The following is a 15978-nucleotide window of genomic DNA, read 5'->3' on the forward strand; positions in this document are numbered from 1 at the left end:
GTTAGCCAGAACTGCTGATAAATATTGAATATGGCACTTCCGCCAGCTCCCTCAGTACCCTCGGGTGGATCCCATCCAGCACCATAGACATCTGTGTGTCAAGTGGTGCAGCAGGTTACTGACCATTTCCTCTTGGATTATGGGGGCTGCATTCTACTCCCCATACCTGTCTTCCAGCTTGGGGGGCTGGGTACCCCAAGAACAACTGGTCTTACTATTAAAGACTGAGACAAAGAGGGCATAAAGTACCTTAGCCTTTTCCTCATCCTTTGTCACTATGTTGGCATGACATTTCTACATGGCATACTGCAGAAAAGCTGAAATCCCTGTGCCCCTAACAAACAGAAAGACTCCACCTCATCACCTGAATTATTTTCTAGTATTTTGACTGAAGAAGCATAAATAAGAATGACAAATGATGCTGAGATAAGCAATAAATTTTAATTCCCTGACTTTAATGCTCCCAAAGAGCACATTATCACTACTTAAAATAGTGACCACCATAAAATAATTAAGTGTAATTAATTCTAATTCCAATCCTGCTCAGAATTTGTATATCAGGAACAGGCCTAATCTACCCTGGAAAAACTTAACATGCCATTTATCTGTTGGTCACTCTGTGTATAGCACTCATCACATTCATGCACATAATTCTTCTTCAGGAGTATCTGCACTGTTTGGGATCATTTCTGAATAAGTCAAACATTATATGGTGAGGCTAGTTAAAAAAATTTCTATTATTTTTCTCTTCCATAAATCAGCAAAAGACCTAAAAGTTCTGACACTTCATTACAACTGATGGCCACCTCTGAATCCTTCTCAATATTGACTGCCGGTGAGCTTAGGCCTCAAGAATTAAATTCTCTAGCATAGTTCTGTCATGGAGGAGGGCTGGAGCATAGAGATGCCAGTCTTCAAACCCTCCTGAATTCCCACAGCTACAGACCAAAACCACAAGCAAGCCATTTTGCAGATTGCATGGTGGGTCTGCAGTCTGTAGCAGCTGAGGGCATCATTTACTGCAGATTGAGAGGTCCATGTAAACTGTCCAACCAGGACCACAAGCAATTTATGACTCTTCAGGAACTGAAGGTGTGCAAGAACTGTGGCCAAAATAATAATTTAAGGGTTGGGTGCTCTTACTCCATTTCATCCTGAATTTTTCCAAGTCAAGTCATGAGTTGTTTGTTAAGATCTTTCTGTGGGAAATTTTGGCATTTCTACTTCTGGTTCCAGAAAGCCAGAAATTTTGACTTTTGGACCAGCTCTATCATCTTGATGTCTATCAAAGCAGATAATTCATCATCATAAAAAAAAGAAGCCATGGAAAAGTCAGAGCACCTTCTGTGCAAACCACATTACTTATTTTCAACGTGGGTCTATTTGATGTTACCAATATAAGAATTTTAACATAGGGGTCAGATCACACCTTTGCAATCTTCTTTAATTCCTTCTAAAGGCTACCCAATTGATACAAGGCAGCTAAGAACTGAGCAGGCATCTGGTGCAGGAGGGAACTGGGACCTCTTCAACTGCCACCCTGTGTGAGTGTAAGGAAAGAGGCAGAATTTGCCCAGGTGACCTGGCACAAGGTTGGCCAGCATCAGCTGCAGCTCAGGCAGCCAGCACGGGATGTGCCACACGCACCCATCATAACCTGGGCGCACAGACCACTCGCACAGCTCAGCTCTCAGCAGAAGGCAGCATCCAGCTTGTCTGGCTGCACCACCAGTTTCCCCGTCTCCCCAGGGGGAAAGGTGCACGATGTCCTGGTGTCGTCTGGGATAGAGTTAATGCTCTTCTCAGTAGCTGGTACAGTGCTGTGTTTTGGATTTAGTATGTTTTTAAACAGCTTAAAACCTGATGTTTTTAGTTGCTGCTAAGTAGTGTTTATAATAGGCCAAGGACTTTTCAGTTTCTCAGGCCCAGCCAGCGAGAGGGCTGGAGGGGCACAAGAGACTGGGAAGGGACACAGCCAGGACAGCTGACCCTAACTGGCCAAAGGGATACTCCATACCATAGAAGTCACACTTGAGTACATAAAGTGTGAGGAGTTGGCTGGGGCCTGCCGATTGCTGGTGGGGAACTGGCTGGGCTTCAGTCAGCAGGTGGTGAGCAACTGTACTGTGCATCACTTGAGGGTTTTTTTGTCCCCTTTTGGTTTTGTTCCTCTCTCCACTCTCCTTTTCATTACAATTGTTGTTGATATTATTATTTTATATTACTTAATTTCAATTATTAAATTCTTCTCCTCTCAACTCATGAGTTTTACCTGTTTCCCTGATTCTCCTCCCCATCCTGCGGGTGAGCGGCTGTGTGGTATTTACTTGCTGGCTGAGGTTAAACCACGACACACCCCTCCTCAAGGCCTCCCATAGCTGCTCACACCAAGCTGATGCAACCGATACGCCCACCTTGAGAAGGGGTGTTTCAGGCAGGAGCTACCTCACTGATGGGGTCACAGATATCCCCAGTTATGGCATCTGGTCCCAGACTATCTTCTCCATTGCTGCTGTCCATTGCGCTTCCTAGAGAAGATGAGGAAGCTGCCAGCTGGCACTAAGGTGACTTACAGGCAAGCAGTGGCCGTCTGGGGAGATGAGAAGACCCAGGGGTAGCTAGATTTAGTCATAAGATAATTTTGGTGTTTATGACCATATATCTGTGATAGGCATTACTCAGAGGTACAACCAGTGCCAAAAGGAGATCAAGATCACTGTGAAGCCCAAAACAATAAAAATACATCCAGATTTGGGGAGGGAGATGCACATATTTCATGCTTGCCTAGACATGACTCATCAGTACGCTCTTCTCCATGCAGCCCGAGGAGCTGCCCCAGTGCTTCCCTCCCTCCCCCTCCAGCCTCTCCCCTGCTCACTTACAAACCATGTCGAGCCACAACTTTACAGCTACATCACTTTCCCTGCACACAGCTGGGCATACTGTGCATAATAATTCAAGGACTACCATTACACTACTGTTAAATAACTTTTTGTCTGCTAATCAGGATGCAATTGGATTAGCTTTCACTGCCTGACCTCATGGCCACTTAGAAACACTGCTTCATTTTCATCACAACATTGATGCAACAAGGAAATATTATAACCATTTTATAGAGGCACAGAGTGATTAAGCTGTTTGCTCAGTCAGCAGCAGAGTCCACAGCTGAAGTCATAAAACCTAAAATCCCACAACTTGAAAAATACAGTCATCCATCGCCTGTCTCCTTGACAACTCTGATGCTATATCGGAGAGTTTCCAGGGATGGCCATGTTCCACAGCTTCTCTCTGACGTCAGTGACCATTTCCCAGATTTGCAAATAGTAGAACAAGAGAAGGGAAGTATTACAGATTAAGTTTATCTTTAAGCTTAAGAAAAAAAACCTGCAGACTAATTACACAACAAAACCTCAGGGGATTACACAAACAAGTACCACATTGTATACACTGAAGCAGAAAGAAAATTGTCTGTGTACAAAGAAAAAATACATTTGGACAATGCGCAGCTATGTCCAAAGAACTACAAATAAATTTAAAGGTATTTATTGGAAATATTAATAAGCGGGTTTGATGACCCTGGAGATATCCTCTTAGGGGAATTTCCATAATCTTCTAGCCTTTAAGAGTAGCTCTGAGCAGAAATTTGAGAAGAGTGAGGCTTTTGAGTGTATTGCCACTGCTTCAAGTTCCTCCACCTCTCATTCCTGCCCTCGACGGTACACATTGTTCTGCAAGATATCTCCCAGTTCAGAAGAACAAGATGCCAACTCCCTGTGTGTCTTTCACCTCAAAAACGCAAGTTTAAGCACACAGAAAACATCTAGTTGCCAAAAAGAATCTTAACCTTGAAGAAGCTATTTTCTACAGAGAAACACATTAAAAGTGGGCCAGAAGGATCATGTGCCAGATATACAAGATGTAACTTGAAGATTCCTGCTGTTGCACCATGTCCAAGGCAAAAAAACCCTTCTCTTCCTTTCACTTGTTCACTTTACAATTAGAAACCATACAAGATGAAAGGGAGTTACACATTAACCACACAATTTCAAACTAACTATAATGTAAGCAAAAAAGTTTCAATGCTCCCTTCCTTGCTTCCTTCTGTTGTCTCCAGATGCGTTTCTCCCAATTTTTGATACAAATCATTTCCCCCTGTATTTTAAGGGACTAACCTTTCATGTTCTTTCAATATAACTAGTACTTCAGAAACATATTAAAAAGTTAGCACAATTTTTAATTGTAAAATAGCTACATGAGAGAAAAACAATCTTCTGACCATTTGTAGATTCCTTTTGCCATAAAACATAAGTTATTGTGATGGATCTGTCATTTTAAGGTAGCTATTATTGCACTTGGCTTGTGTAAGATGATATGTTTATTAACACTGTTTCAGTGAACAGTGTCACTGTTGGGTAGACTTTAATGTTGACGGTTTAGCCTGGCTGATCTCTGGTGAATCACAGAGATAAGCTCATTATAACTTCAACAAGGAAACCGTATATCACATGAAGGAACAAAAACCAAACAAAGATTTAGCTGGAGTGTCAGGAAAAATTGCTGTAAGAATACAGGATAAACACATTCTTCAGAAGAAGAAGAACACAGCAAAGGAAAAATACTGTTTTCTACTAAAAGAAACACTACTCTTTTTAGGATATTTCCATGGGTTAAGAGGAAGAGAAAAAAAGGAAAAAACTTAGATAAACAAACTGTATTTCAAGGCTAAGTGATTGGCCTTGATTTGGCAAATAGGATACAGGTTTATTATCCCTCTCCCTGCTTCTTTGTAGTTGCTGTCTATGTAGACAACTTTGAACTGTTTACAAACTGGAATCCAGAAATCTTTCTTTATGTCTAAATATTGACAGAGCGCAACAATTTCTGGAAAACAACTTAATGACAGAATGGCCTAGGAAGAATGATGGAAAAGACACCATAATCACTGTTCTTTTAGTGAAGCCTTTTCTATTATTCTTGTTGGGGGATAAAAAATGGCAAGGTATGAGATTTATGATGGGAAAGGAATCCCACTTTCTGCAGAGTTCCCCCGTTCAAAAGGAGATTCTACAGTATCTGCAGCCATATATGCCCCAGATGGTGTGACTTACACAGCCCCAGTATAAGCTTGCTTCTTTTCCTGTGTGAAAGTTTTCTCTGCACTCTTTTCCGGCAGTTATGCCCAAACCATACTGTAATCTGCAAACCCTTCACAGCATCACTGAGAGCCTGCCTCATGGTTTGCAGACTGCCCACTCACCTCTTGTCTTTTGCTTTTCTCTCACTGTCCCATGCTTGTTCTGCAGCTGCACCATATGACTACCATCTCAAACATCTTATGCTGTCAGCCATATGGAAGACTCTACACTTCTTGGAGTCACCAGCACTAGCAAGGTAATTGCTTGCTCAGTGATTCTTCAGTACTTGGTTGACATCTTGCACCTTCTTGTAATTTGACATCAGGCATTTCAGTATTTTCCCATCTTTCACACAGAAGACCCATAGGTAAAAATCAGTTGAAAATGAAAAAGTTTCCCCTCTCTTTTTGTTTTTAAATCAGAATTTACAAATCCCAATAAATGTCGCTGCTTACAATGGACACAGATGGGGCAGGACCACCTTTCAGCACTGTCATGTATAGAACTTCCCATTCAAGACAGAAAATGGCATCACTCACTTCATTTTGGCAACACATCAAGTGAAGAATAGTCTTCCCTTCCTCCCTCTGACTAGCTCCTTCTCACACAGGCAGTTTTCTTGTCCATGATGCAGACTCATCAGGAAAATCTCACAGTGAGGGACACTCACAAATTAATCTGTGCTAACACACAGGTCTTGGTGCTTGGGTATTAGCTTGTTTCTTTTCCCATAGAGACCAACATATTCTTACCCCACAGTTTCCTTCGCTTCCTCCAGAGAATGAGAAGTGTTTGTATGTCTCAAACACATGCAAGTGCATTTTTCCCCCAACACCTTTTAAAACAATCTTTTTGAGTCTTGGATATTTAATGTAACATTTTCATTTTTGCAGGTAAAAGCAGCTTGAGACGCTTTAACTATAGACCTCAGATGTCCTCAGGAAATTCAAAGTACTTTAGCGAAGCTGTTCTCAGTTTCAATAACGTGGGTGTTTGGAATTAGCACTTGTCACATTTATCTTATGTTAGAGTGGTTACAAATGCATCACTGAAACCATGACACTTTAACAAGCTGCCACATAGATTAGTACTACCTAGCTTTTACGTGGCATTTTAGCTGTGAATCTCAAAGCAGACTACAGAAGATGGTAAGCAACATGCCATTTAGCAGACAGAAAAGAGTGAGAGACTGTGTGGTGAAACAGCCTGCCAGAGACTACTCAGGAAAACAGCTCCTTCTGGCCACTGAAAGTGGGGTCAGTAACATCCTGAACATGGGTGCTCCACCCCTGCCTGCCAGCAAGCCTTCAGAAACACCTTACAGCCGTGCATCTGAAGAGCCGGGTTTCCATGCAACGTTATGGATGTCAATGTCTTGTTGCTGCAAAAGAGAAAAGGCAAGGCACAAGGGTCCCTGCATGAATCAATTTCCAGAGATTGGCCTTCTAGAATGTTTTTTCAGTTGGGTTTTCACCAGGAGTGCTCTTCCATTCTAGCATACTCCAGTGCCATATTTTGAACTCCACTGAAACACAATACTACTGCTGAAGCCACTAGAAACCTTCCCAATTTGTACCTGCAAACCAAAGTAAGACTCTAACCAAGATGGGTTCCCATATGAAAACACCAGTAACCACATTAAAATGCAATATATTTATTTAGCAGACAATTACAATCAAACTGGCTTTCAGCCACTCACACTAGTATGCTGTGCCGTACCGTATCTTCCTTCAATAGAAGATATTGAACCTTTTTTTACTAATCATGCAACCTCCAGCATTGACAAAAGACAGGTTAAGCAAGAGAAAAAGAAAAAAAAAAAAAAAAGAAAAAACCCAGTAAGTTTAAACAGCCTTTTGATAGAATACAACAAAGGTAGTTTATGCCAGTTTAGAGTCAAGATGGCAAAAATAGCAGGACCCTAGTTCTCAAAGTCAACCCCTTTTTTAAACGTTTATTACAAAACATTCTGGTGAGAAAGCTGTGGCTTGAACAAACAAAATTCCAGCTACAAATTTCAAGAAAGAGAAATCTCTGAAGCCAAACTGGATATCCAGAACTGAAATTCATGGCTACTTATAGTAGGAAGCAAATGCATAGCATGCATATAAAGGACCATGCTTAAGCAACTTTGAACCCCTATACATCTGACATGTTTGAAAAATACTCAAAAGGCATCTCAGAGAGGACCACATCTGTGCGTGCCTCAGTACCACCTCTTCTGTTTCAGCAACATCTAAAAATTTGCTAAGGTTGGAGAAGGAATTGGTGTGACACAACATAGACCTTCTGTTGCCTATTTCTAAGTCTTTTTGCATACTTTGAAGAGCTGATTCATGCTGCTTCAGCCATATAACATGGTTTAAAAGTAGCTGGAGTGAGAATTCAAATCCTGATTTGCATAACCAAGGTACAGCATTCAAAATAGAGTAAAAAACACTCTATTTTTGAACTGTTGGACTTTCATGGAAATGGCAGAGTTCAAAACAGAACTTTTGTTTCCTCCTCAAAACTACTCAATATATTAAGAAGAAAGGTGCAAGGAGAAGACAAATTTTTAAAGGACAATGTAAGTTTAAAAAATATACTTCATAATGATATTATATGGGGCTTCTAGCTTCACGATTTCATGCTCATATTCTCCTGTGTAGATAAGTCTTCCCATTTAGTCCAAGTTCTCCTGTTTTGCATCACTTGTACCTCACACTGGTTGTGTTCTCCTCCCTGCTCCCCCCACTGAAGCCCAGTCAGGACTTGTGAGCATTAGGGAGAAGAGGAACCTGAGGACCCAGAAGACTGCAGCATCTGAGAATAAAAATAATTACATTTTCAACAATAAAAACAGATTTGCTGTGGAGATGACAACATGCTTCTTGAAAAAAAAAATCAAATTTTCAGTTAGCTTTAGTTACAATCAGCAAAACCCTTTTTATTGGTAGCGGGCCAACAGCTATTTTAACAAAATTTCTGCAATTAATCATTTCAACAACAAATAAAAATCATTATATATATATAAAATTATATATTAATATAATTAGATATCCATGTGGAGGTGATATGCACTTTAAAGGAATTACTTTGAAAACAAGCAGGTTAATATATTTCTTGTACTACAATTTTCAATTTGCCAGCCTCACAGATTATGAATTTCAGTGTCCAAGTAACTCTGTCCTCCCCGTGATATTTACTGTATATACATACAAGTGCATGGGGTAAGTGGAATCATTCAGTACATCACACTTAAAATTCACAGCCAGAATATTCCAGTATTTCATATCAAGCACTAGCTGTCAAAGTAGAGAAGTTATCTATCAGTATTTGTATCCATGCATTGGTAAGTTTATGCATTTGCTTCTGGGTGAAGGGCTTTTGTTTTGATTTACCTCATGTAATTTATTCTTTTAAAAACCTTGAGAAACTGACAATAATGCTACCATTTTGGGCTAGGAAAGGAACTCTCCATATTGTCTAGATGAAAAGCCAAAAATAAACAAAGATAAAAGTAAGAATCTGATATTCAGAGTCTTTAATGGCACATAAGATGGTGCTCAAACCATCCCACTTTTAACTTTAAAAAAAAAATAATGGAAAAAACGACCAGAAATATGAGAGTTCAAGGACATCTTATTCCCCGAGCTAATACTTGGAAAACACTATATTCTAGAAGCAATTCATAAAGCTGTCTATATCATCTTAAGATAGAGGAGGGGGGAAAGGAAATTTCAGTCAGCATCATGACCCATATAAAAGAAATACAGTAAGTAAAATTACTAGAATACTAAAATAATCCTCCAGGGATTACTACAATGAATAGATGTTGGGATTTTTTTCTTAGAGGATAAGGGTTAAGAAAAAGTGGTTCCAGGCTCACCGGATAATATTTATGCTACTCTCTGAGTTACAAACTCCATTTGCCTTTCTATGCTCCAAATTCAGATCTATAGAAATTGCTCAACTTTGTTACTAGTGTTTTCTACATACTCTCAAGGCCACTTTCTTCCTTCTCATCTTTTTTCTTACCAGTTTCTTAAAACCGTATTAGAAATTGTTAGGAAGAAAAAAAATTTATTAGCTGAACTAAAAGTTGGAAGCATTTTTTTCATAGAGAAACGACAAATTTACTCTCCACCCAAAAGTTAAAAGTAAAAGAGAAAATTCCAACATAATTATGTACACTTGTTTGCCATAATGGCTTTTTCCCTGGGCTTTCTTTAAAAAATAAAGTTCAGCACACACTTCCCACTGAAGCTTAAGCTTTCAAACAACAAAAAATTCAATCATTTCCTACCAATCTCAAAAAGTCTTAGCGCACAAGAGACTACAAAAAGGCTAACAAATCCCAGAAAAAAAAATGAATCAAAAAACTTTCCTTGAGAATGTAACCATCTAAACCAGCAAGTTAGCCAACTCTAATCACTCTCCTTCAGCTTCTTCCTTCTGACTGCATAAAGAAACCTAGTCCTTTGCTGAGCATCCTTTCTTCTTCTCCAGCTCTCTCCTCATTGCCTTTTCCAGCACCATTTAGTTCCAGCTCAAACACGTTTTAACAATGCTTGAGGTAGGCTGCAGGGAGTCGCACCTGAGTCTCACTGCCTTCAGGTATGTAGTAGCTAGGACAAGGTGAGCCTCTTTCTTGTTTAGAATTATCTTCAAAGGAAATGAAAATTCTGGAAATGAGGATGGGTGAAAACAGTAAGGGTGGCCCTTATATGCATCTTTTTCCTTCTTTTAAGCCCACCCTCAACTTTGTTTAAGGGATTTGTATGGAGAAGGAAGCTTTGTGCCACATGCCTATGCTCCCTGGGTAGAAAAGCAGCTCAAAGCAAATGCAATAGCCAAAAGTGGTGGACACTGAGTTTCAGTTTTCTGGCCTTTCTAGCCTCTGGGAAGGGGTGTTTGGCAGTACTCAGGTCACCTTCACATCTCTTGCTCCTCACCTGCTTACAGGCAAGCTCTCCCTTTTTGCAGAATTTGCAGGCCTTGGAACTTCCTCCAGTTCCTTCATCCCCCACATGAGGCAGCAGCACTCACATAACAGCCATGTTAAAAACAATTTTCAGATTAAGAGTTAATTGAATCACACAATCCACAGCCCTGTTGATGCTGAGAGTGCCACCTTCCTGGCTTGCTTTCAGATGTCATTAAACACAACCCATCAGGTCATTTTTGCACTCATAACAATTTTGGGATGTATTTCCATTATTAAAAATGTCGCATATATTTCTGGTGTTACTTAGCCTCTGTTTTGTCAAATGCAGCTAAAATAACATACACAATTACAATCTCACATCCTTGTTTCCAAATTATTACATATTATTTGACAATAACTGTCTTGCATTTTGCCTTATGTTATCTTCAATAAGTATAGTTACAATTAGCAAGACTTGTTAAAGCACAGACATATCCATCCAGCTTTTGAAAAACAAAGCTAAAGTAGTAGTGATGCGATTCAGCTTCCCTTGTGGAGGCTGACAGCTGTGTAAGAAGCCTTTCAACACAGTGAGAACAAGTATTTCCCCTCCTTACTTGTATTGAGTAACCTGGAGATGTAATTTATGATGGATTCACAAACAAAATGGTCAATGGTTCAGTACAAACCAAACATAAGCAGACACATTTCTAAACCCGTCCGTCATGCTGCTTAAACAATCTGTTGATCCATTGAACAAATATATGTTGAAAGATTAGGCGGGAGTTGACTGCCATTCAGTAAGATAAATGTAGACTAGACTCATTTTCTGCCTGACTTAACACTTAAGGATTTGTATTAAAGGGGAGGGGGAGAGAATTCCAGCCACCTAGATCTTTGGAATGAGATTAGCCTGCCAAGGACCTCACACAGAGGTCCCTACCAGCCCTCTTTCACATACTGAACCATCTGTTTTCTGAATAAAATTGCTAGGCAAGTGAACTGGCACTCAAGGAGCACCAATTCTGGCTATTCAGGTTTTTTTCTTAGCAGAATAGAAAAAAGGCAGAAAGATGAAGTTGTATGGGGTACAGTTGTAAGTTAAAAGTCCTAGCTATGCAGTCATGGTCTTCGTTATACTGTTGTTTCACAAAAGAGTTGCAGGCTATTGAGCGAGAGAGAAAACTGAAGACCATTAAGCGGGGAAAAGCATTCATGCTGCCTGGGGCCATCCCCTGGCTTATAGTAAACCTCCTCCTTACTCGGCTTCTCCTTAGTGACACTCCTTCTAAAAGCAGGAGCTTTCCTAGAGGAAGACTCTTGGGTTTTTGCCAGAAAAATCCCTCACCAGAAGAGATGCTACTTTCTGGAAGTTGAGTCCAACAAGATTTTGGTTAAAGCATGATTTGTTGAGATTAGAAGTAGCACCCAGTGGGAGCCGAGCGTGTTTTATGACTTGTGTTTCCCATGACACCTGAAATAACTGGCACCCCCAGCAAAAAGGGCTACTGAAAGTTATGGTGGGCAAGCTGTCAAGAGTTCCAACTGTTTAAACCATCTCAGGTAATTCATCATTATGAAGCATTTCCTTTTCTGACAAACAAAAAAAATCCAACAAAATAAGAAAGTTTCTCATGTCTTTTTATAAACTTCTGAAATGCAATTCCAAATGTTTCAGGCAGGTCTGCAAGAGACTGCTGATGAGACTTTAAAAAGACAGTAGATACAGATGTTTTTGTCAGGCAGATCTGGCTTTTAGAAACATGGCATAGAAAATCTGGTAAAAATCCAGGTTCACTGAAGTCAATGGAAACATTTCTGCAAGTTTCAATATATGCATGTTTTCACAAGCTTACGAAAAACATCTTTCTACTGGGTTTCCACAGTTCGAATCCCACATGCTTCTGGGAATGTGCCTTACTGTAATGATTCCAGAAACCTCTACCAGGTGCCTATCTTGTGCTCCTAGATCTCCTGGCAGAGATAAATTACTCAGCATCTCAGAGCCTTCCATCCCATGACAACTGAAATGCACTTGTAAAAATTTTGGAATGAGTAACAATTTTCCAAGCATCTTGGTTCTAACTTCTAACTCTTGCTCCCTTTCTCACACAAGGCAAGATTTGTTAGATGCAGGCTGCACATGGGTATCACTACACAACCCCCTGTCCTGCAACACTCTCTTGGACCAACACTGGCATGTTCCCTTGAGTGTTTTGCTACCTCACAAATAACATCTTGCATGCATCAGGGCCTATTTCCTTTGTGTTACAGGGAAGTTGCTCTTTCAAATATTTCTTTTTTTTCCCCAGAAAGAAGCACTTAAAGTGCTAAAATATGCTTAACCTAGGCCACCGCCTCCAGCTTTTCCCCAGTTTATTTTACTCTCTCTAAAGCAGATCCTATGGTCTTTAGCATAGATGTCTTTTTGCTTGTTTCAACAAGTGGAGGCTAACGCAGTGCTGATCCCTGCTGGACACTACTGTAATGCTGAAAGCAGCACCTCGGAAAAAGAGCAAGCCCATTGTACCAGATACAGCAAACACTGTTCAAAATTACTATGCTTGATTGCATCTCACTGTCTCCTGTGCAAATACTAGCCGCTGCATATTTAAGTTCAAATTCACTGGAGAAGCTGAAGGACTTAGAAAACAGAGGTGGTTTTGCTTAATAATCAACTAGTACATATGATAACAAACCTAAGCATATTAACTTTTCTAATACATTTGATATTACTGCAGTATTCCTACCCCATTCATAACCTGTTCCTCCTTTGCTGTTTGACTTGCTGTTGCGGTACCCTGCACAAGGCAGATGGTTCATGTGGTCCTGGGTACTACTACCATGTTATACTTTCCAGCTGTGTTTCTACCACAATACAATGCAATTCAGCAACAGAAATAGATCAGACTTTGGCCCATTACTGGGCTGCGAACAGTCTTGAGATTGATGCTCTGCTTCATGACTGTTTTCATGCACATTGGGGTACCACAACTTTGCACCTGATATATTCGAGGGTATTCACTAGGAAAAAAATAGCAGATGGTGGCCAATAGCCAGTCTGAACTGGACTCACATGCCATCTTCAAAGAGGACATGTTACACAGCTGCTACACTTGTTTTGAGAGGGAGAAAACAACTCTCCAGCACTGAACAGCTTTGTTACTCTGATCTACTTCAGAAAGCATTTAGAAACTTCATCCTATGACTTCTAACTTATATATATTTATTTCTTGTTTTATCAATGAATTAAGTAATTCAAATTAATTTAAACCATATTTAAATTGTCATATACCTCTCAGAATTATTTTCTTGTAACTAAACAAAGATCAGGAAGAAAAAACCATACAACCTAGTCCCTTCAGTTTCTTGTCATGCTGCTTTAGACAACATTAGCTGACTTTCACGTCAGTACTTCTCCCATACATCCAGAAAACAGTCATACTACTTACTGCAAGCAGCTTAGACAATAAGTTCTTAAAAGAAATTAAGAAAGGGGTATGATACTATTTACAAACTAGAGGACCTCCCACTGTAGGAGCTCTTCTCACTGTAACTGGACAGAGTTCAGCTGTTTTCATCTTCTAGGAGGGATGAAAGCTAGTTTTGGTTTTAAATTGACAAGAAAAAAAAAAAGAAAAAAAAAAGAAAACCTACAAATTAGTGACACTCAGAAGTATCTTTTCTACCTCATTCTTTCCCAAGTTTAAAAATAGACGCTGTCCTACAGATGAGCCAGAGAGTATCCTATTATTGTCCCAACATATGCTTGTTCCGTTTCATTAAAAATTTGATTTCCCTGTTTCACAGTAAAGATGCTACCAGGAAAGATCAATAAATAACACCTAGTGCTCTTCCATGAGACATTTGGATGCAAAGTGCTGATGGGTTTGTGTTTTCTTGGGTTTTTACTCAGATGGAGGGTTTTTTTATATCACCAGTAGTCTGTATGAGAGTTACTTCAGGGATCTAATTCTATCAGAATTAATTTGTATAAAAACATTTTATTTAGGTTCTTCAGAATTGCTTCAGCTTTAGCCTACTTTGCTTAAACAACTTAAATAAGAACACCTGTCCCAAATTTTAGGTACTTTCAAAAAATCCTCATAACAAATTAAAAAAAATAATTCAAAACAACAAAAAGGTACAGGAAGAAACAGTCTGGAAACATGGGTAGACAAAGACATCCAGCACATTTAGAACCAATGTTTCTTACTCAGTAAGTGACCTATCCATGACAACAACAAGGCAGATACGCTGGCTGAATACATTCCAACTACAGCTCCCTGTTATTCAAACATCTGGATTAATCCCAGACGAACAAAAAGTATCAGCTATATCTAGATACCCTAAGTCAATGATTCACAGGGTTGTACACTGGTCTAATTAAAAAAAAAATGAGGGAAAGAAAGGAGGAGGATGAGAGAAGAGGAGAAAGAATTGTTGAACAGTTTAAATCCTTCAGAAAGAAAATAATCAAGCAATTGAGATTAGTTTGGCAGTCCCAGACTTTTTAACCTAGCTGCTGAAATTATATGGGAAAAGAAAGCTACAATATGGTTCTAATGAATTCACTGGAGACAGTTTGCATTTTAAAGAAAACATAAACTTGACCATCTGGATTAAGATACAGCAGATTGCTGAGTATTTTTCTGCCTTCAGTCCCACGTATATGTCTAGCAACATCATATTTGGCACAACAGTAACCTGTGATAGGCTCCATGGCTCTTTTGAAAGCCCACTGGTACCTGCTCCAATCTTGGGAAGTCAAATGGTAACCACCATGATAAATGAGAGCCAGAGAAAGGCTCATTTTGTATTTTCTTTTGCTTAAGATAGCCACTACTATTGCTCTTTCTTTTCTGGATGCCATAACATATTCTCAGTCAGTAGTATCTACACAGATATCCAAGTCAGTATACTAGACCAGTTAGTGTCTAAAATGAGGGCTTTACACCAAGAAAAAAACAAGACAAAACAAGTACCTGCCTGTAAGACCTCTGTTATTCATGAGCTCCGTAAGAGCTTACTTGAATCCATCACACTTTCTCCACTCTCCTCAAGTTGCGTGTTCCAGTTTTTGTCCCTACTCAGCTGAACAGAGGAATAGACAAGCTATATTTTTTGTCAGAATTAATGAACAACAACACATAAACCAACAAATAAAAGTACCTAGGCAGCACATAAGAAGTGCTGAGTGGGGAAAATAAGGTTCAACAGCTACTGAAGTACCTTAGTTCTTCATTCAGCAAAAGGTACTTGCTCTTCACCAAACTCAACAAAATTTTGTACAACTTGCATCCAGATCAGGCTCATCTCTCTACAAACAACTAATTTTTCTTCCTGGAATTAGCAGATGGATTTGCAGGCTGGCAAAAGCTGGAATTTTACAAGCAGTACCTTACACCGTACTACACAAAGACCTTGAAGCTCCAAACACACTTAAATGCAACTTTTCAAGGATAACAAAAAGAAAATCTGTTTGAAATACAGGAAGCTGAGACTCCAAGTTTTGCCCAGAGAAGGAATCTCACAGTGTTTTAAAACACCTGATTCAGCAGAAGGTAAGCAGCAGCATGAAGAATGTATTTATTATGTCTTGAGAACACAGCATAGGTCACTCCTCTTTTCTGTTTACACTGCAGTGACCCCTGAAGCTTCTGAAGTAATTTGTTCAGCTGTGTCTACAAGCCACATTATGCACTGCATTTCATCTGGTAGGCCTCATTTTATCTTACCATCAATATCCACATGCAGTTTTTAATATATGGTCACTACACCGGAAAAAGTGTTTCTGCCTCACAGGGATTTGGTCTTAACAATCGATAACTAGCAAATATAATCCATGTATTGCAATGCCACAGTAGAGTACACGGTGCCTAATTGGAAAAGAACACAGGCTTTACAGTAGCTGAAGCTAAAAGTAGCTGAATA

General features: G+C 39.6%; 1 protein-coding gene across 2 annotated transcripts in view; it reads right to left on the minus strand.

Moving 5' to 3' along the window:
• LOC102054629 (TLE family member 1, transcriptional corepressor) overlaps positions 1–15978 on the minus strand; it is a 160752-nt gene that overhangs the window by 55150 nt on the left and 89624 nt on the right. The window contains exon 21 of one of the 2 annotated variants that reach the window (XR_008730400.1): positions 6062–7940. The exons of the other annotated variant lie outside the window; for it this stretch is intronic. The gene's annotated coding sequence lies outside the window, so the exon portion shown is untranslated. Of the gene's footprint in view, positions 1–6061; positions 7941–15978 lie in introns of those variants that run through there. 2 annotated transcript variants of the gene reach the window in all.

The sequence above is a fragment of the Falco cherrug genome, chromosome Z (genome assembly GCF_023634085.1).
Source record: "Falco cherrug isolate bFalChe1 chromosome Z, bFalChe1.pri, whole genome shotgun sequence".
In the NCBI taxonomy this organism is placed as follows: Eukaryota; Metazoa; Chordata; class Aves; order Falconiformes; family Falconidae; genus Falco; species Falco cherrug.